General features: G+C 42.0%; 1 protein-coding gene across 1 annotated transcript in view; it reads right to left on the bottom strand.

The window, feature by feature from the left end:
* The window catches only part of ADGRV1 (adhesion G protein-coupled receptor V1), a 732,030-nt gene extending 723,980 nt beyond the window's left edge, over window positions 1-8,050 (bottom strand). Inside the window, exon 1 of the mRNA XM_073580638.1 lies at window positions 7,810-8,050. The gene's annotated coding sequence lies outside the window, so the exon portion shown is untranslated. The remainder of the gene's footprint in view (window positions 1-7,809) is intronic.
* Between the last annotated feature and the right edge of the window lie 12,284 nt (window positions 8,051-20,334).

The raw sequence follows: 20,334 nt of genomic DNA, 5'->3' as shown, positions 1-20,334 counted from the left end.
TGCTCACTTAAATCCTCCCAGTCTGTAACACCTGACTTCCAATCATCGTCTTCAGGTGATAGACTGTTGTCAACCCGACCAGCTCTACTACCCGCAGCAACCACCAGAGGGAGTCCCGACTCAGAAGTCAGATCAAGAGAGTTCACAACACCAGACCCAACAATGCTGATGAGCTGAAGGCTGCTATCAAAGCAACCTGGGTTTCCATAACACTTCAGCAGTTCCACAGGTTGATCGCCTCCATGCCATGCCGCATTGATGCAGTAATTAATACAAAAGGAGACCCGACCAAGTATTGAGTGCATTTACTGAATATACATTTCAGTAGGCCAACATTTCAGATTTTAAAATCGTTTTTCAAGCTGGTGTTATAAAGTATTCTAATTTACTGAGATAATGACTTTTGGGTTTTCGTTGGCTGTAAGCGATAATCATCAACATAAACAGAAATAAACACGTGAAATAGATCACTCTGTTTGTAATGACTCTATATAATAATATATGAGTTTCACTTTTTGTTTTAAAGAACTGAAATAAATTAACTTTTTTACGATATCCTAATTCTGCGAGTAGCACTTGTAAGTTTCCAATTGTTAAGCGCCTCTCCCAGTGATATTGGATGGATGTGAGCTCTCTGTGTATCTAGGGAACTGCTGATTTCTGTGGCTCATATATCAGCACAGCTGCAATACTTTACCTATTTCCAGCTCGTGTGCTTGCCTCTTCTTCTGTAGCCTGTTTTCTCCAATCTGCCTGTACTGTGGCGATCAGAGTACAAATAACCTCTCTGCTGGTATAATTAACAATGAAAGAAGGGTGGGCAGAGCCATCAGAACCAGGAGCAGCAGCTCTGACACATGTGAGATATTTTTTGCAAATTATTCAGAGCAAGGAAAAGGATTTATGAGCACTCTGCAGCAGCAAAATGGAAGAGCATCTTTAATGAAAACTATTTGGAAAGTTGATTAACTTTCCATTTAGGAAACAAATGAACAATTAAAAATAGTATGTGCAAAGGTGTACAGAACCTTTAATTGGCTCATCAAGAAGAGATGAAAAGCAGCATAGTGACAACAAAGGAGAAACCTAAAAAGACAATGGCAGCATCTTTTAACCCCTTAATACTCAAAGAGAAATAAACGGCTTCTTTTTCCCCAGAGTTCCTGGCTATGTCTGATTGCAGGAGCTTTACTGCAGGAGAACAAGCTTTAACCCCGAGCCATAAAATTACTTTGTCACATAGTTAAATCCCAGGACAAAGTGCCATAAATTTACAGCACTTGGCTGTTATAAATATATCCACCAAGCCATGTCTTCAGTTGTGAATAACTGGCCACAGTGTCCAATCACCATTGAAAGGTTGGGCTCCATTTTGCATCTCTATTGGCTTATTACCGGTTTTCTGCCTGCGAGATCAAATCAGCCTGTAGCCAAAGGCTGGTTTCACATTAGCGTTAAAACAACGCTGCGCACTGCGTCGGTAAGCCCCGTCCCGATCCAGCTCCCTGCCCGCCCCATCCGGGATCACCGCCTACTATCGCATTTGCACGCATGCGATCGGCGCACCCTATCTTTAGCATAGGGTGCGCAGATCATGCGCTGCCAATGTGAAAGTAGCGTGCTGCGCACTTTTGACGGTGCGCCGTGCGCGCCGAAATTCAACATGCTAAAGATAGGGTGCGCCGATCGCATGCGTGCAAATGCGATAGTAGGCGGTGATCCCGGATGGGGCGGGCAGGGAGCTGGATTGGGGCGGGGCTTACCGACGCAGTGCGCGGTGTTGTTTTAACGCTAATGTGAAACCAGCCTTAAGCAGACAACTGTGGATTGGTATTCTCAGGCTGGTAAGAGGCCATGGATATTGGCCCCCCAAGTCTAAAAATAGTAGCTGCCCAAGAAAAAATGCATCTATAAGATGTGCCAATTCTGTCACTTTGCCCGCTTCTTCTCACTTGCCCTGTGGTGGTGACAAGCAGAGTTAATATTTATGGAGTTGAGATCACCTTTGTACTGTCCGGTGATACCAAGCCCACGGGTTAGTAATGGAGAGGCGTATGACTGGTGAAATGCTCACGGTGAACTTTGGTGAATTCATTGAGCTCAGCGCTGCATCATTAGACTTTTTGTCATGGAGCTAGCGGTGATCTCACTGACATCACCACAGTTCATTGACCTAGCTGGGAATGCAGACTCAGTGACTTGTGGTAACCTCGATGACGTCACCTCTAGTCACTGATGCTGGGCTCACAGCAGCTCATTCTCCAGTGGTTTCCGGCCTGGATGGTCCAGATTGAAAATGATTTATCGCAAACATATAGATTAGTTTGGGACAGAACTTCGGACAGGTCAGGGATATGGTTGTTTTTTTATTTTTATTATTTTACAAGAGATAGTGGTTTCAATGGAAAGGGCTTTAGGTGAGTATTATTGTTGTTTATTTTCTTTTTTTTTTTACAAGAGATGATGGCTTCAATGGATTGTGCATAAGGCAAGTAAAATTGCTTATTTTCAAATAAAAAAGTAAAATAGTATTTTTTTTATTTCAAATAAAGTACTTTATACCTGCTGTGTGTTTATTAAGAATATAACTATAGGATTAGTAATGTAGAGGCGTCTTATAGATGCCACTCCAATACTAAACCCTGGGTTTGATGTCACCTGACAATACAAAGATGACACTAACCAGATAAATAACCCCACTTGCCACCATCACAGGACAAGTGGGAAGAGCCAAGCAACGTGCCAGAATTGACGCATGTACTAGATGCACCTTTTCTGGGGCGACTGCAGGCTATTTTTAGGCTGTGGTGGCAATATCCATGGCACCTTATCAACCTGAGAATACTAGCCTCCAACTGTCTGCTTTAGTTTGGCTGGTTGTGAAAAATGAGGGGGAACCAATTCCTTTTTAAAAAATTATTTAAATAATTAAAAAACAGCGTGAGACCCCGGTATTCTTGATATCCAGTCTTGCTAAAGCTTACAGCTGAGGGTTGCAGCCCAAAGTTGTCAGTTTTGTCTGGCTGGTTATTTAAAATACAGGGGAGCACACGCCATTTTTTTATTGTATTTATTTATTGAGCAGGTACCAGCTGATGAATACAGCCATCAGTGGCACCTGCTCTCGCTGTTATCAGCGACAGCAGGTGTAGGCTGATGGGAATAGTAGTCCCAACAGCTGACGCCTGTTTGGTGTCTGTGCCCAAACAGTAGGTGTGCGGTATGGACCCTGAACTTTACTGTTCGGGTTCTTCTATCTCTACGCAACTGTCATAGTGGAATCAGACTCCACATAATCCAAGTTAACTGATTAGAGTTTTACTTGCGGTGGAATACTATAATGTAACGTTATTTTAGCTGAAAGTTGTTTGAGGGCTCAAAGGATGATGTCCTTTAGGAAGAGGTGGAAGATAAAGGCCAACTCAGATGAGATGGAGATTGCTCACTGTAACTGAGCTCTTTCAAATAAGAGCTAGGTGATTAGAGAGCAAACATGTTTTGAGAGATAGAGTTATAGTACTATTGTGAGAATCGTGCCTGGTATCTAGGGTCATCTTTCTTTGGGTATTTGTTCTAAAAAAACATACCTGTTAGATTTTCCAATATTTATGAGTCCAAAGGGGCTAAGTAGGATCTATTGTCTTGCAAGAAACATATACAGTGGGGAAAAAAAGTATTTAGTCAGTCAGCAATAGTGCAAGTTCCACCACTTAAAAAGATGAGAGGCGTCTGTAATTTACATCATAGGTAGACCTCAACTATGGGAGACAAACTGAGAAAAAAAATCCAGAAAATCACATTGTCTGTTTTTTTTTCATTTTATTTGCATATTATGGTGGAAAATAAGTATTTGGTCAGAAACAAAATTTTATCTCAATACTTTGTGATATATCCTTTGTTGGCAATGACAGAGGTCAAACGTTTTCTGTAAGTCTTCACAAGGTTGCCACACACTGTTGTTGGTATGTTGGCCCATTCCTCCATGCAGATCTCCTCTAGAGCAGTGATGTTTTTGGCTTTTCGCTTGGCAACACGGACTTTCAACTCCCTCCAAAGGTTTTCTATAGGGTTGAGATCTGGAGACTGGCTAGGCCACTCCAGGACCTTGAAATGCTTCTTATGAAGCCACTCCTTCGTTGCCCTGGCGGTGTGCTTTGGATCATTGTCATGTTGAAAGACCCAGCCACGTTTCATCTTCAATGCCCTTGCTGATGGAAGGAGGTTTGCACTCAATATCTCACGATACATGGCCCCATTCATTCTTTCATGTACCCGGATCAGTCGTCCTGGCCCCTTTGCAGAGAAACAGCCCCAAAGCATGATGTTTCCACCACCATGCTTTACAGTAGGTATGGTGTTTGATGGATGCAACTCAGTATTCTTTTACCTCCAAACACAAGTTGTGTTTCTACCAAACAGTTCCAGTTTGGTTTCATCAGACCATAGGACATTCTCCCAAAACTCCTCTGGATCATCCAAATGCTCTCTAGCAAACTTCAGACGGGCCCGGACATGTACAGGCTTAAGCAGTGGGACACGTCTGGCACTGCAGGATCTGAGTCCATGGTGGCGTAGTGTGTTACTTATGGTAGGCCTTGTTACATTGGTCCCAGCTCTCTGCAGTTCATTCACTAGGTCCCCCCGCGTGGTTCTGGGATTTTTGCTCACCGTTCTTGTGATCATTCTGACCCCACGGGGTGGGATTTTGCGTGGAGCACCAGATCGAGGGAGATTATCAGTGGTCTTGTATGTCTTCCATTTTCTAATTATTGCTCCCACAGTTGATTTCTTCACTCCAAGCTGGTTGGCTATTGCAGATTCAGTCTTCCCAGCCTGGTGCAGGGCTACAATTTTGTTTCTGGTGTCCTTTGACAGCTCTTTGGTCTTCACCATAGTGGAGTTTGGAGTCAGACTGTTTGAGGGTGTGCACAGGTGTCTTTTTATACTGATAACAAGTTTAAACAGGTGCCATTACTACAGGTAATGAGTGGAGGAAAGAGGAGACTCTTAAAGAAGAAGTTACAGGTCTGTGAGAGCTAGAAATCTTGATTGCTTGTTTCTGACCAAATACTTATTTTCCACCATAATATGCAAATAAAATGAAAAAAAAACAGACAATGTGATTTTCTGGATTTTTTTTCTCAGTTTGTCTCCCATAGTTGAGGTCTACCTATGATGTAAATTACAGACGCCTCTCATCTTTTTAAGTGGTGGAACTTGCACTATTGCTGACTGACTAAATACTTTTTTTCCCCACTGTATGTACAGTATAATGCTTCTAATTAGCTTTGCTGCCTTATTGACTATGTGACAATTATTTTAAGAAATGTATTTTCATGTCCTATATTTATTTATAAACAAAAGAAAACTTTTAAATAAGCATCCTCCTTTTCTGTATATGCAAGTCTAAAGTAGGGTATATTTATTGCTTAAGGGTATGTGCACACGGTGCAGATTCTGCTGCGGTTCCGCAGCGTTTCTGCACCTGCGGGTCCGCAGCAGATTCTGCTGTGTTGTACAGTACCTTTATTTCCTATGGAAATAAAAAAAAGCTGTGTACATGCTGCACTTTTTTCCGCGCGGTTTTGCTGCGGTTTATGATCCGCAGCATGTCAATTGTTTGGTGCAGAAACGCTGCAGTTTTACACCTCATCCATTATGAGGTGTAAAACCGCAGGGCAAAACCGCAGGCAAAACCACAGGACTTTTGTCCTGCGGATTTACCTGCGGTTTTCTCTACAAAATCCGCACACCCAAAAAACTACGTGTGCACATACCTAATACCAACAACAGAAAAGATGATAAACCCATATACTAATGAATATTGAAGTGACCATCACAGATGCACATACAGCTTACAGAAATATATTCATCAATAACGTGTACTTAATATGTGCAGTATCCAGGAGATACAGTATAAGCAATTGTAAGCAATTGTATATAAATGCAGAAATACAAATCATGAGTTCAGTTAAGAAATAATATATAAGACAAACCTCTACAGTTATGTAATAGTCTAATACATGTGTAGTGATTTCAGAATCTAAAACAAAAAGTTAAAAATGCAATAGTAAATAACTACTATGCAACTATTTTCTGCACTGCACGTTTTTTCTCACTGGTTTCTAAGTATTCCCCCTTTTTCTGAATATGTTCACATGTGAACTATGTGCTACCTCAGCTAATTGGAGATAAACATTATAATTTGAACCTTTAAAGATACAATGATAATAATAAACCAAGGTGTAATCTTAAACCTTATTCACATTTGCAGTAATATTTGGAATACAGTAATGTAATAATCTTCATAACGTTGCAGAAACTAATAGGTAATGCCCTTACAAGTAATCCCCATTTATGATAGGTGTAATTTTAATGTGGTTAGGAATTATTATTTATTACCTCTACACAAGTAAAAGGTATATTAGATGTAATGGATGGCCTTAGAACCCCACAAGACTCATAATACTTTAAGACATATATATATATTTATATATATATATATATATATATATATATATATATATATATATATATATACACAGTGCTGTACAAATTAATTGGGACAAAGCTTTTTTTAAGTAAAATCGGAAGTTGGTTACCCGTCAGTGATTCAAACCAGTTTTAACTTTGAACAGGCACTCACACCTGTTAAAAGCAGTTAAAACTGGTTTGAATCACTGACTGGTAACCAACTTACAATTTTAAGTAAAAAAATGCTTTGTCCCAATTAATTTGCACAGCACTGTGTGTGTATATATACTGTGTGTATATATATATATATATATATATATATATATATATATACATACATTGTATATATATGAAATTTCAAATATATTTCTTATTGAGAGAGAACAGTAGACTCCTTCATAAATAATACAGTCGTACTCTGAACTTTAAATCGAGAGGCAAAATACATTAAGGTGCTTGTCTATAATCTGGCCCAATCTTCAGGGGCAACCACCTGCACCTAAATCTGCTTCATGCCTCCAATAAAAAGGGTCACCATTATTGGCTAAGCATTTTATTACTTTCACCAGTGTATTATGGCAGATAATGGTGTGTAAAAGCAGAAGCGACAATTCAGTGTATACTATGCTCATCAAATTACAGTGACTGTATAGATCAGTCTACATCATTCATTATATTTTACCTTTGATTACACTATATTTTGAAACACTGCATAAGTCATAAAAAGGCCCGGAAGAATGACACTTTATTTGACCCAAAGCCAAACTTTTCTTGATACAAATGAAAATGTGCAATTTATATTTTTTTCTCTATTAGTTCCTTCTGAATTCAATTTTTTTTTTTAGAAATCCCTCATGCCACAGATTGTTAAGATTACAATTAATGCTACAGATTTTACCATGATCCTTAGAAAATCCCGCCACTTAAGTCCTTATTTGTTCACAAAAAATATTCAACTATCAATGAGAAAAGCAAATTACAGAGACAGTGTCACCAAAGTTTGTAGTTACTTTCCATGCTACCCGCCTAATTCAATCTTCTAAAAAAAAAAAAGAGTTCCCTCTGCTTTCCTGACAGAACTTTGAGTCCTGTATCGTCTTTGAAGACTGCAGAATATTGAGTTACTACAAATTACTTGTATGTAAATTACAAATTAAAGCTTTGCTCATACAGTCCGACTGCAAGTTATCAGTTGATTAGAAATCTAAAAATGTAAACTACAAATGGAAACTTTGCGCATGTGGCACAAATTCCAGACTGATATGTAGCTGGCAATCAGAACATATTCCTATATGAAAGCCCCAAATTCATATAAATCTGAAATAAAGACATTACCTTCCAATGTTCAGGATGCTGGAAGCATAAAAGCAATTGATGTAGTCGTCCCACTTGTTACGCTCCCGCTCCTCTCCAGACTAGAGGGAACATGAAATGCCTTCTACAGCTTTATTCTGGTGCACAGTAAAATGTGTCTATCCATCAAAACCCAATGTGTGCAGCAAGGTCTTTTTTCTCTCCCTGTTTCAAAAGTCCCAGTCTAGGAGAAGGCTTATTTCTGACCAGTCAGCTTGGTCTTTTTAAGTTGCTCCAGGATGATGCTCACCATGTGTGGTAGGATCTCCTGTGGTTTGTTATTTTACATCAATGGAGGGGGGAGGAACCCAACAAAGCACACTGACCACACTGCATATCAAAATGTAACCATGGAAGCAATTGTCCACTTGTCAGAGACTCCCAGAAATGATCCGGCCATTCACTTCATTGAATCAATATTGAAGCTTTTAAGATTTATTAGACTTGGGAATGCTTATGTGCAATGTTTTCCACTCCAGCCTTTAGGAATGTTGCTTAAACAAATTATTTCCTTATTATTATGTAGTTGATACGTACTGTTGACTGGCCTCATCCCTTTGTTGTCCTGATATTGATAAGCTGCCATATAAATGTATCCTGCAGGATAGTTAACTATAATATATCTGTAATTAAAACGTTTTGTCAGAATGCAAATATTTAATAGTGAAATATGAAAAGTAAGTATTCTAAATATTTTGTCAAATTAATAGCTTTAATTTGTATAATTTAATTTTGTTTAGCTTTAATTTAATTTCACTAAATATAACAGAGAACAATACAGAATATTATTTATTTATTAGGGTATCTCAACCACATAAAATATACCTAAAGGACACCACATATTTTTTTTTAAGTCAACCTATCGGCATGTTTTTGTAGTCTCTAGAGCATCATTTATATACATAGAGAACCTTCCATCTCCAAGCAGATGCTAACCTTGGGCAGATTTGAATCCAGGACCGTAGTACTGAATAGTATTAATCCTAAACACTGAGACATGGGTCACCAATACATATTCAAGATACTTTCCATTTGTTCCTTTTCACTAATGTACGTTCTCCTGATGAAGCAGATATATCAGTGAAACATGTTGGGGGGAAATGTCATAATTGAATGTTACAAATGTAATATTTGCCTCACTATCTACTGTAGGTACCCCGGGTGCCATCTTAATATCAGGAAATAAGCTTTTGCTATTCAGCATATACTAAACAATTATATATGAATTATTTTAACCATCACCTCATTATATGAATTTTTAAAGGAATACAATAAAGGTTGAGATTGATTGACCTGTTAGAGGGGGGTTTTATCTTATGGGGCTCCGCCCTTTAGGTTTTGGCTTTTTTAGAATCTGACTCCTTCCCTTATGCAGGGTTACAGCCTGGAGCCCCTGCAGCTTTACATTTCGCAGACCTGCATATCATATTCCAATTATTATCTGTCTTTGTCGCATTCTTTTCTTTCCACTTTATTCTACTTTTCATTTCTTACTTGGAAACTAGTATTAATGCAAAGTAAATGTCATGTAACTGTACTAAAGCCTATGAAATTTCTTGTCTTGGGATGTTAACAACTTCTAAAACAAAAGGGTAACAGCTGGATAGCCGCCCTCCAGTTACTAAGTCACAGTGGGGGCTTGTAGAAGACGTGTGCAGAATGAAAACCTTGGTGTTACCGATTGCTTGTATTTTGCAGTGTTCATAGAAAACTCAATTCTATTTAACTGATTTACAGTGATAAAAAATAGAGGCTCCTTTACTGTATGGTCAGAAAGGTATCACATGTCCAGGAGGTAGTTGGCTTCTTGTAGACATTGAAGCGTTGCAGACAAGACGTTGTATAAAAAATGAATAAGGATTAGTAGTATGTTTTATCCCAAACAAAACTCTGTGCTTGTGAATTAGACACCACACACAAGAAGGACGAGCTGCTATTGTCCAAAACGTTGCAGCATTAGGGGAGCACAGTAAGGCAACTTCATCATCTGCATCCTTGAACATTCTGCAGGTATGACACGCTAGTCTGGCTGTTGTCTGCCAGTCTCTCTTATCTTCATATTCCGGCATGGCAGTCCTGTAAATGCCACTTAACAGTAACGACCACTGTTCACCAACAGCTAGCCTCATAATTAGCTTCTCCACTGCTTACATCACTCATGTCTCAATTATGGAACGATATCAAAGAGCAGCTTTCACATCACACAAGCTGTTATGTTTTGTTAAGGAGATGCACTTGATTGAATGAATGAATGAATGAATATGTACAAAATGGACGCTTATATGAACATATAAGAATTAGAGACTGAATATACGCCTACGTGCTAGAAATCATACCTTTCAGCAGGTTTATAACAGTTATGGTCAATCACAAGAAGTCTTTCTCCGTGTAAAAGTAAATCTCTCGGATATATAATTTGGCAACTGACAATTAAGATGATCACACAGCTTTAGTGTGACTCTAACAGTTTGTACTTGTTCCTTTTAATCATGATCACCTTGGACCTGTTCACATAGGTATATACAATTTTACACTGGTTTTAGGATGAATTCCTGGCTGCAATCTGTCTAAACTGGGCAGAATCTGCATCCCAAAACAGGTGGTTTCTACAGCCAAATGGAAAACAACCGTAGATGTTGGCATAGGTGTAACTAAGGAAAAGATTGTTACACTCAACTAATTCACAACACAGATAATGGGACATTATTTTTAATGCATCCCCTTATATAATATTTCCGCTAATATTTTATAGCGACTCTGGAGCAGTTTTTACCCAATGTACTCTCTACTCAAACCTCACTTAAAGGGAACCTGTCACCCCCCCAGGGCGGTTTTTAGTTAAAGAGCCACCTTCAGCAGCACTAAGGCCGCATTCTGTGAAGGTGGCTCTTCTTTTTCTGACCCCCAGTAATGCCAAAATATTGACTTTTATAATTAGCTCCTCATACCTGTAATGTGTCCCACAGGTATGTTGTGTCCCCCAGTATCAGCCGCCTACCATCCGTCAATCATGCCTGTCCGAGGCCTCGGCGCTGCCCATGATCTGTCCATCATGATGCCCCGTGCATCGCTGCATCCTCCTGTTTTGAATGCAGGCGCCTGCGCTGTAACAAGTGTTCTCGGGCATGCGCCGTGCGCGCTGCCCGAGAACCGACATCAGGCTATTGCGCCTGCGTGTTGCGGAGGCCCCAGCCCCGCAGTGTGAATACATCATAACACTGCGGGGTGGGATCTGGGGCCTCCACAATGCGCAGGCGCAATAGCCTGATGTCGGTTCTCAGGCAGCGCGCACTGCACATGCCCAAGAACACTTGTTACAGCGCAGGCGCCGGGATTCACATCAAGAGGAGGAAGCAGCGATGCACGGGGCATCATGATGGACAGATCGTGGGCGGCAACGAGGCCTCGGACAGGTATGATTGACGGATGGTAGGCGGCTGATACTGGGGGACACAACATACCTGTGGGACACATTACAGGTATGAGGAGCTAATTATAAAAGTAAATATTTTGGCATTACTGAGGGTCAGAAAAAGAAGAGCCACCTTCACAGAATGCAGCCTTAGTGCTGCTGAAGGTGTCTCTTTAACTGAAAAGCGCCCTGGGGGGGTTACAGGTTCCCTTTAAAATATCAAAGAACCTCTAAAGCTATGGATTAAAGAAGCACTCCTCCCATTAAAGTTTTTATCCTCTTAATAGAATGCAGTCATCATATTATATAGCACTGTGTACTTACAATTGCTCATTTTGACTTTCTACCAGTTAATTCTCTTTGCTCCATGTAAAAACAGGAAGTCTCTTGTCCCTGCATCAATCATCCGCCTCTTCAACTCCTGACCCAGGTGCTCAGCTCCTCCTCCACGTCAGGGACTTTTGCAGTGATCACTTATGCAGGTAATCTAGACCTCCTGTTTGTACATAAAACTAATGCAAATCGTCTCTTCAGAGAGGAAGAGGACTAGAACTCTAGTGCCACCTATTGGAAGTAGCAATCCTAAAAGTCAATGTCGACCCTTTAACTAGTCTTGTTACATGACTTAGGATAAAAACCAAAACCAGAATCTCAATTTCCTGCACTGTGTTTCGGGGTACTGCCCCTCGTCAGTGCAAAGTGTGAAATCTGGTTTGGCTGTGTGAGAGGTGTCTGACCGATATCCAAGAAGTATCACTTCTCCTTGCGGAGAATGACATGCTAAGCATGCCGAGATGAGGAGAATTAAAGCCGCAGTGCTCCTCTAGGAATTATGCAAATTGTCTCTTCAGAGAGGAAGAGGACTAGAACTCTAGTGCCACCGATTGGAAGTAGCAGTCTCCTAAGTCATGTAACAAGGTTTGTTAAAGGGTCGACGTTGACTTTTAGGATTTCTACTTCCAATAGGTGACACTAGAGTTCTAGTCCTCTTCCTCTCTGAAGAGACAATTTGCATATTTCCCAGAGGAGCATTGCGGCTTTAAGTCTCCTCATCTCGGAATGCTTAGCATGTCATTATCAGCAAGAAGAAACGATACTTCTTGGATACATAAAACTAAGAAGGATTCAGCTAGTCAGTTTTTAATCACATGATGTCATAGACTTAATGGAAATGAGAACAATTAACTGGGTAGCAAGGCAAAATGAACAATTGTACACAGTGCTATATAATATGATGATTGCAATATATAAAATTTGATGAAAGTGCTTCATTAAATACATCTTGCTCAGTGTATTGTACCACCTAGAATCATTGTGCGTACCCACTAAAGTACATCTAACACAGAGTGAGAACATAGGCCCTAGGGTACTACAGCTGCCATACGGTTCACTGTAGGAATCTGTTACCAACCCTTATGTCTGCCTTTGTAAAAACTTATTATAAAATATAAAATAATAATGAAACTGAGATTTTTGCTAATTAAGAACCTGAGAAAATGTGTGCAGCCTATTTCCCTGGATTGTTCTAATACTCCGCTGCTGCACTTGGATGACGATGAAAGGGATGCCATAGTGGATTAGCCGAGTTAATAGCAAGCTGCTGCTTTCCAGTGAGAATGAAAGACGAACCAAGATACATGTTTGAAATAAGTATCATTTAGAAAACGTAGAGTCATCTATTTCATTCTCTTATAAAACAGTACATGAAGGTATCATTCAGGCTGCTGAGTGTGCTATACATTACATGCCAATTAGAACGTCACTAGGAAGCTGTAGTATAGGGTCGTTATTTCAGCTGTCTCTGCTGCTTGTTAGAGTGTTCTAATATAGTTGACGCCTTTCTTGTTGAGATCCTTAGAATCGAGGACAACTGGTCTCCATTGAATAAAGTAGATACTGTATATATTTGTTTCATTGAATAGTAACATAGTAACATAGTTTTGAAGGCTGAAGGAAGACCTTATGTCCATCTAGTTCAGCCTATTTTTATTGCAGTTGTTCTGCATTGTTGATCCTGGGGAAGGCAAAAAACCCACAGAGTAGAAGCCAATTTTCTCCATAGGGAAAAAAATTCCTTCCCCTAAGCTGGGTCAACCATCTACCTATAATATTATGTTATTCGTAACCTTCTATACTGTTACTCACAAGAAAAGCATCCATTCCTTTCTTAAATTCATTCAGTGAGTTGGCCATCACCACTTCCTCAGGAAGAGAATTCCAGAGCCTCACTGCTCTTACCGTGAAGAACCCTCTTCTATGCTGGTGCAGAAATTGTCTTTCCTCCAAACGAAGAGAATGCCACCTTGTTCTTGTCACAGTCCTTGGTACAAACAGGAGAGATCTCTGTAATGCCCTCTGATATACTTGTACATGTATATTAGGTCTCCCCTAAGTCTTCTCTTTTCTAGAGTAAATAGACCTAATTTTGATAACCTTTCTGGGTATTGTAGTGAACCAACTCCATTTATCATTTTAGTAGCCCGCCTTTGAACCCTTTCAAGTTCAGTAATGTCTTTCTTGAGCACCGGCGTCCAAAATTGCACACAATACTTCAATACAATTTTCTAATTTCTAACCCTTCTATGGTGCTTTTTAATGGAAAAGCTCTACCTTCCAAGTTTTTATGCAAAATGCAGAATTAGTCCCAATTGTTTTTTTTATCACGTTCTGGGTATGAAATTTTTAATATGTCTCACAAATCTCCTCTTCTTTGTAATTTGTGCCTGCATCTGGAATGACATTCCCTGGTAGAATTGGGCACCTGCGCAAGACAGAGAACAAAGGGCAAAATTGTTGTAATTTGTGAAACCTAAATTCTTGGAATTCCGTTTTCTTTGCTAAAATTCACATTTTTGTAAAATTTGTGCATGATTTTTGGGGTCGGAATAATTGGTGTATTACCAAAATAATTGTGTTATCTGCTGGCTGATGCCAAGGGAAAGTAAAAACAGCTGCCAACCACATGTCAAACCAAGAAAATCCTCTCTGTTCTCTTTAGAGTCAACACTTTGGCAACAACACGAGGGCAAAACTTTTGTAAATTATCAAACTAAAATTTTTGAATTCTTGGAATTCTTTAATACCATTTTTTTTATAAAATGTTACATTTTTGTTAAAATTGTGAATTATTTTTGGGGGGGCAACGTTACAGCTACAACAAATAACCAAGGCAGCAGCAAATTACAGTATATATTACATTATGAACCAGATAAGTCGCACGATCTGAAAAGCTAGGTTCAGTCATGCCTGCACTGTGTCCTTTCTCTGATAAATACACTGAAACCCAATCCCATGGACATATGTGTCAGCAGTTTGGACCAGTGGCAAGAACTGGCCCAGTTTGCTATTGGCATAATGTCATGTCCAGCCTCCAGTGTAATGTCAGAGAGTCTATAAATCTGCCTTGCCATCTGTCTTTTTGTCAATTGTCTGTCTTCTGCACCTTTCTGCCACGCGTCTATTCCCTGTCCATCATGTCATCTCACACGCTCACAGGTGGCGTGTTCATATACGCAGTTTATTAGGAAATGGTTGAAGTAACGCCGGCGCAGTTTCAGATTCAGCTACTGCTGCAGCGGTTTCAGATTCAGGTACCACAGGATCGGTTTCAGGATCACGCACCCACTATACTAATGTGACGAAACAGGATAAGTGAATAACTACAACAGACTAAGCACGTGGGACCTGGCAACATACAGTTGCACTCCCTCCACTACAAATTAACTATAGTTAGCCATTTTACAGGTGTACTCAGATATTAAATACCTCCTAGCTATTGGCTGGGGGAATTTTACTATGTGCAAGCGCTACCCCTTTAAGAACAGGGAGTGCCACCAGGAAGTGAGGCATGCACAAGTAGCAGGCACACCAGCAAACGGGGAGGTGACTGCATGGCCATGGTTGTGAGCATGTCGGTATCACTGCATGGGGGGGAAGGAGGTGAGCCATGGACGTTGGCATAAACTTTTGAGAATCCCCCCTTCTTCAAGCATGCAAAGACTCTCTGCTGAGAAGTTGGAGGCCAACAACTCTTCACAGACTCCCAAGACTTCTTTTCAAAACCACAACTTCTTCTTTCTACTACAAGAAAAGTGACAAAGTGACACCTCTCACCACCTTCTCAGCTAGGATGCTTCTTTCCATCAAGCCAACCTCAGTATAGGACGAAGCGGGCATAGTACCAGGAACTTGGCATTGGGAAGTCTTTCTCCATTCTTTCAGATCAGCTACCACCCTGGAGGATTCAAGGATCAATTGGAGTTCCTCCGCCTGGTTGGTGAATTGCAGAGACTTGGAACGTGCCATCTCTTAATCAGACAACCTAGAAACTGAAGATACTTTCTCAGGGTCCCTCTTCAGCCTAGTCTCCAAAACGACATGTCCACTTGGCGGGGAGGATCCTGGGGGACAGATAATTGGTACAATTGTCGAGACTATGTGGTACATCACTTCCGCTTCCCCCCCTTCAGAAACGACAGAACACAGCGAGTCGGCGACTAGCACATTTGGTGGAGAGAATGGCAAACCGATGACTGACCTTGTTGTATGGGCACCAGACACCTTTTTTGTGACACTAAAGTCCCCAACGGAGCACCACAAGGGGTCCAGATTAGAACAGGAACTTGAATTTTTAGTTCTGGACAACCTGACAACACCATTCAAGAATTCCGTATGCGTAGTGCCTCTACAGGCTGAGAAACAGGTGGTCTCTGGAAGGACAGAGCTAGACGTGATGGTTTCCTTACACGCTTCACCTGTCTGCTCCTGGAAGCTGGGAAGGTGAGTTGTCGCAGAAGATTCCGGATTCAGCTTGTCAAAGACCTTTCAGAAGGCCACCAGGAAGGCCTGTAGGTCCGAGATCACAGGGTTCCCTCTCTCACAAGGGGTTGAGCCATGCTAGGGCCTCTCTAGCAAGGTGGGACATCAGGAACTCACTTTAATCTGATCAGATGCGAACTGATGGGTCAATAATTCATGCACTGCTCCAGGAACCTATGGCACTGTTTCGGATCCCCATTGTACTGTGGCGGATCAGACAGGATGGGTTCCACTCCAAGAGCGCAGGTTGCAGATTGTGTAAGCAAGGCCGCTGGTTCTGGAAGTCGGACAGGCGCAGAAAAAAACAACACTTTCTCCTGGTGCACACGCTGGTAATACAACTGTCAGTTTACCCCTGAATGTAGAGAGGCCTGGAGATCAACGGGACCCATGGCCTGAGCAAACATGGTTTGCGGACCCACTCTGTCATGGGACTGGACTTGCCTGGGAGGGGCGTAGCTAAGTGGCTACCTGGTGTTCACAAGTGCTCCTGAAGGTGGAGTCTAGCTTGAGCTGAGGGTAGCTGCCAGGCAGCATTACCAGGTAGTCCCTGGTACCACAGTTTCCGATCCCAAGTGGTCGGGGTCACATGACAGGAGTCACTGATGAGCAGACGAGCAGGATTCGGAGACTGATGGATAATCCAGATACCTTGGATCTGGGAGATAGGTTCTCATTCAGACACACAGTTTATCGGGAAACGGTTCAAGTACTGCCGATGCGGTTTCAGATTTAGGTACTGTTGGAGTGGTTTCAGGATCACGTACACACTATACTAGACTAATGGGATGACACAGGCTATGGTAATAAGCATAACAGACTAAGGACGGGAGACCTGGCAAAATACAGTTGCACACACTACCACTACAAACTAACTATAGGGGTTGCTCAGGTACCTCCCTATTGGGGAGGGTGCCTTATATACAAGATGCCTCCCAGCAATTGGCTGGGAGCCATCTTGCAGGTGTACTCAGATACTACATGCCTCCAAGATATAGGCTGGGGGCATTTAAATATGTGCGAGTGCTGCCCCTTTAAGAAGAGGGGATCAGAAGAGAGCACACACCAGGAAGTGTGGCGTGAAGCAAACTGGGAGGTAACTTCACGGCCGTGGCTGTATGTCAACGTCCCTGCATGGGGAAGGAGGAAAGCCATAAAGGTTACATCATATATTTTGTGGTACTGCTACAGAGGCTGCCATGGCTGGCATTATACAAGCAGTACTAGCAAACATTTCCTTGCCTGCCTCATCCTAATTCTATACTGCGTGGTTTCTGTCGTTGCCACTGCACCACCACACCAGCCACACATCTCCTGGATGCCCACCAGGCCAAGACTGCTAATCTGACCTTTAGGGCATTTGCTAGGGGAAAAAGCAGTCATGGGGTAATCTTGGGCAAATTTTCTTTGGGCATAAAAAAAAGCACTGCGGCTAAGGGGGGGGTATTTATGGAACACTGTGGCTGTGATGATATCACTGCACAAATCTGATCACCTCACTGGATAGCACCCGGCCTACACCAACATGCATGTAACAAGAAATAACAACAGCATGTATAGGGTAATGACTCATAATTTCTTTCCGTAATCTGCACAGAAGGAAACATGAAGAACTGATAATTCTGCTATCAGTGTGAAAATAAGTTACTTTTCCGTTACATTGTGCTTTACTCACTTTTGGCAAAACAGTGAACTCTCTTATTCTTATAGGCTTGACACACCGTTGTGTTTCACACATGTAATAATACACTCCTGACTGTGGGCACTGTAAACAAATACAGGTTTCTTTATACATAGTTTCTTCCAAAAACACACAGAGACACAACCTGCCCCATTAAATCAGAGGTCTCATTATCTCATTATATAAGAATTAACCGATGGAATAATGATGTAAACTCTGTATGGGATTATAATATGGTAAGGAAATGATTGTACTTACTGGAATTAAGGTTGTGATTTTTCCGTGCAGTGTACATTTACATCAGGAGACTAAAAATCCTATACCTTGAGATATTGACATTAAAAAAGTTATGGCTAGTGAATACATAAGTAAATGTATGATCACTGCCAACCCCACTGATTACCGGAGCCCCCTAAAAGAGTTTGATCAGATCTGTGATTACACTTGTGCTGACACCTTATTTAAAGGGAATCTATAAGTCCCGTTACACATAGGGACGTTCCAGTAATCCCGAAAACGATACGACCTGGAAGGATCGCTGGTACGTCGCTACATGGTCGCTAGTAAGTTGTCAAACAGGCAGATCTACTCAACGACGCAGCAACGATATGGCGATCAGTATAACTACCTCGGCGGTTGTTGGGACCTTGTCACACAGCAGCTATTCTGACGACTCAGATCTTGATAGGCGTGCTTCAACGAGGTCGCTCGTCGTTGTTATGGCATCAGACACAGCGATGCATGCTGGCCAGCGGGACACCAACGATCAAAAAATGGCCTAGGACATTCGACCACGATCAGCGATATCGCAGCGGGTGGCCGGTCGCCGCTATGTGTCACACGTAGCGAGATCGCTGGTGCGTCACAAAACTTGTGACGTTTCAGCGATCTCGCTAACGATCTCGCTATGTGTGAAGTACCCTTATCAGCAGGTGTTTACTATGTAATCTGAAGACAGCATGAAGTAGAGGTTATGTTTGCTTACAATTATTGTTTTAGCACCAGTAGCTTATCATTGCTGTGACTAGCTGGTAGTTTTACCCTGGTCTGGCATTGCCCCTCCTCTTCTGCTTCTGCTCACCGGGCCTCAGGGTATAATGTACTATGTGCTGGCGCTGGAATCTATTCTTCCTGTTGCTGCACAGTCGTCAATGCAGAACAGCGGCGCAGCTCCAGGGCTCCCTTCGCATCTTCTGTGACGCGCTAGTGGCATGTATACGCACCACTCGCCAAGAGGACAGAAGTGTAGCTATGCCTGCAGGGGGATCGTCTGGGGATCGCCTTTTTTGTTTTGTTTTATAATAAAATTAATTAAATAAGTATGGAAAGGGGGAAGCAAATGCGCATAAAATGAAACTGGGCATGAGGCACAGTAAATGATGACAAATTGAGACTGGGTGGTTGGGACAGCAAATGATTATGATTTGAGATTGGGGGGTGAGTTACAGCAAATGGTGATGAATTAAGACTGGGGGGTGGGGACAGCAAATGGTGATGAATTGAGAATTGGGTTGGGGGAGAATAAATAATGATGAACTGAGGCTGGGAGATGGGGTACAGCAAATGGTGATGAATTAAGACTGGGGGTGGGGACAGCAAATGGTGATGAATTGAGAATTGGGGGAGAATAAATAATGATGAACTGAGGCTGGGGGATGGGGTACAGCAAATGTGTCTCATGGACCCGTCCTGTGTGATGCGACCAGCAGGCCGGTAACTAAAACAACAGGAAGCGGCACGTGATACTGTCCTGTGTGACACGACTCGCAGGCCGGTAACTAAAACAACAAGACAAAGGGAATGGAAACAGTTACAACGGTGGGCCCTGCGATAGGGAAAGGGGACGTGGAGACCTCCTGCACTCCCCTGAGTCAGTGTCCCTAACGTTCCCTATGCCGGTTCCGCGCCAGGCGCCGATCAGGAACCTGTCGCCCTAGCACACCCTACACCTATCCCTTGCTAGTGAACTGGGTGGCGCAGGCACTGGCCCCACCGCTGTACTAATACACACTAAGGAAAAGCACAAACAGGGAGACACCACTTAGCTTTACACTGTTGCACTTGCTCCTGGCAACAGAGTCCACCACCAGCATGCAGCTCTCCTCCTGAATCGCTGCCACCAAGCTCTGTCAGAGCTACAAGGAAATCCCATATGACTCCTTTCACACCAGGCTAAGACAGTGCTGCAAGGAACGCTCTCCAGCTCCTTCCTCCACCAAGGATGGTTGAAATGAACACTATCACCAACACTGATTGCCACACCTGTGACTCTTTTATAGCAGAGCCAGCAATCACACCTGCATAATAATCATGTGCACTAAACTAAAGAAACTAGAGTGCAATGACGCTCACCACCACCGGGGGCAAACTTAGAACAAACCACACCACAGTGCAATAATCCTAATGGCCACCGAGGGCAAAAAACAACCTTAAGCACAGCTTAAGAAAAAAAAAATGGTTACCTGTGCTTTTTATATGTCCTGATCCAGCATGGATCATGACAGTACCCTCCCCTTAATGAGGGGCCTCTGGACTCTCAAAACCGTGCTGAGCTGTCATCTATGACTGGGAAGAGTCAGCTGTCTCCAGATGTTCA

This window comes from Dendrobates tinctorius, unplaced genomic scaffold (assembly GCF_039654945.1).
Source record: "Dendrobates tinctorius isolate UK_male_01 unplaced genomic scaffold, ASM3965494v1 ptg000003l, whole genome shotgun sequence".
NCBI classification, from domain to species: domain Eukaryota; kingdom Metazoa; phylum Chordata; class Amphibia; order Anura; family Dendrobatidae; genus Dendrobates; species Dendrobates tinctorius.
Note: the sequence above shows the minus strand (reverse complement) of the source record. Positions and strands in the feature narration are given on the sequence as shown.